Source organism: Lissotriton vulgaris, chromosome 3_1 (genome assembly GCF_964263255.1).
Source record: "Lissotriton vulgaris chromosome 3_1, aLisVul1.2, whole genome shotgun sequence".
NCBI classification, from domain to species: Eukaryota; Metazoa; Chordata; class Amphibia; order Caudata; family Salamandridae; genus Lissotriton; species Lissotriton vulgaris.
The window spans coordinates 1,283,188,188-1,283,190,685 of record NC_141689.1 but is presented as its reverse complement, the minus strand read 5'-3'; positions in this window follow the sequence as shown (position 1 = coordinate 1,283,190,685).

The window sequence follows — 2,498 nt, the reverse complement described above, 5'->3', positions numbered from 1 at the left end:
AAACTGTCACCCTGCAGGTATCCTGGCGCTGCAACTTAACAGATGGCAACAGCAAACACCAACCTGATTACCATTTGGAAGCATTGTACTCATTCCTTGGAAACAGCCTGGTTTTCAGACTTTTTCTAAAGCATAGCAGGGAGTTAACTTGTCTAATACTCTGGGGCAGATCATTCTATAGACGTGATGCTGCAATGCTGAATGCTCTGCCCCCCCCCCCCCATCCTAGACTTCTTAAATCTGGTGGTCGTTACCAGGTTTGCCCTGGAGGAGAGAAGATTTCTCTCAGGCTTATATCAGGTAAATTTCTCCTTCATGGGTACTGTACCCAGGCCATGTACTGGAAAAAAAGACAACCGTTTACAACACAGGCAATGGGGAGCTCCACTTCTTAAAATAGCGAGCATGAAGCACTGATCTTTTTATTAACTCTTACAGCCCTATGTCATTTATATTTGGAGCATGAACCGGACATTGGGACACATTTTTATAAACGGCTACTATTGACTTAAACTGCATACTGCTGGATGTGAATGTCTCTTTGCAATCGCATGTACTATTTTATTTCTACACAGTTTTGTAAGATCTATCAATTATTTTTGTCTTTTGCATAGCTGCACTTTTATGTATAATTAATAGCAATAGCTGGTTGTCTCCTTATTGTGGAAACCAAATGACACACTCTATATTGCAAGTCGCACAACAATAATTTTCTTATCTAATTTTACTCTGGATTCTCTCTGTGGCCATTGACTTCTTATACTCTCTCACGAGGCCCCAAAGAGTCTTCATTGTTAGGAATTTTTTTATTAGCTTGTTACATAGTCGTCATGTTTAATCATGTGATTTTTAGGAAGTACCGATAGGTAGCAATTGTTTACCCAGATAATGTTGGTAGCTGCACGCTTCACTTTACTTCTTATGTTATATGGTCTCATAAGACTCTTACAAAGCTATGTTTTTGCCTAGTTGCAGCCTGCGGGTGCTGTATTCTCAAGCCTACAAGGCAATTACCTTTTCTTGTCCTTTGACAATTGTATCTAGCACTTTTCCTCACAAATTGTATGATCTTGTGTGCATTCCCCCATAGACGTGTGAGTACTTGTATGGATGTCTGAATGGGTATTTAGGTGGTTATTTGGGTATGTGAGTGGCTCTGTTGTGAGGCTGTATGGGTGGGTTACTGGGTGTGTGAGTAGATGTCTTGATGAGTATGTGAATGCCTGTATTGGTGAGTGAGTGGCTGTCTGAATTTCTGAATCGGTGAGTGGCTGTGTGACTAGGTGTATTGGTTTTAAGTGGCTGTATGTTTTATTTATTTATTTATTTTGGTGTTTTATAGAGCACGAACTTGACCCATTAGTGTATCAGATCGCTTTACATAGTCAAAGAGTCATACAATAGGTTTGATATCTCAAGAATATACTTTACATTAGAGAGGGGGGTGCTGCATACAAAAGGGATGAGAGCATACACGGATAGTCAATATTGCAGTCGCTGAGGACCCCCCGGTTTCTTGGTGGGGCGAGGTCGAAGGAGGAAGGCAATAGTCTCTAAAGGTGGTTGTGGGACTGGGTTTAACCAAGGAATTTACCCATGAGGAAGGATTTAGCCTCCTTTTTGAAGCGTGCCAGAGAGGGGATTCTTCTGATGGCCGGTGGGAAGGAGTTCCATATTCTTGGTGCAGCCCTAGTGAATGCCCGATTATATATATATTTTTTATAGAGCATGCAGGCTGGAGTAGGAGGACACTGGCCGATCGTGAGTTTCTGCTTCCTCTGGATATCACAAGTTTCTGTGCAAGATACGCAGGGGAGTTTGAGTGTAGGGCCTTGTGCGTGATGCATGCCAGCTTGAGGTGAATTCTGGCCTTGACAGGAAGCCAGTTCAACGCTTTCAGGTGAGGAGTGATGTGATCAAATTTCCTTGTACCAGTAAGTAGTTTGGCTGCTACATTGAGGCAGGCTTTGAAGGGTGCTAAGGATATCTTGGGTAAACATGAGAGGGTGGAACAGCTGTATTCCAGCCTAGAAATAACGAGTGCTTGGACTGCAATTTTTAGGTCGGGAGCATCAAGAACAGGTTTCAGTTTCCATAGGTAGCACAGGTGGAATCTGGCCGATGTGGCCATTGAGTTGATATGGTCTCGCATGTTTAGGTTGCAATCCAAAGTAATTCCCTGTGATTTTGGTTAGGGGACAGTTTAAGGCTGTGATTGCTTTAATCCATGACTGGATCTCCAAGTTGCTTTTAGGCGGGGAAATTAGGAGGAACTCAGTTTTCTTTGCATTGAGTTTGAGTTGATTGGAGGAGAGCCATTGGATGGTCAGCTTCAGGGCCTCATTCAGAGAGAGAATCTCCTGGAGAGATGAGTTTTGATGTAAATCTGAGTGTCATCGGCGTTCATATGGTAGGAGATATTTGCGGCGCGAAGGACTTTGGCAAGGGGTTCTAGATAGAGGTTGAAAAGGGTGGGGGAGAACGTTGATCCTTGAGGG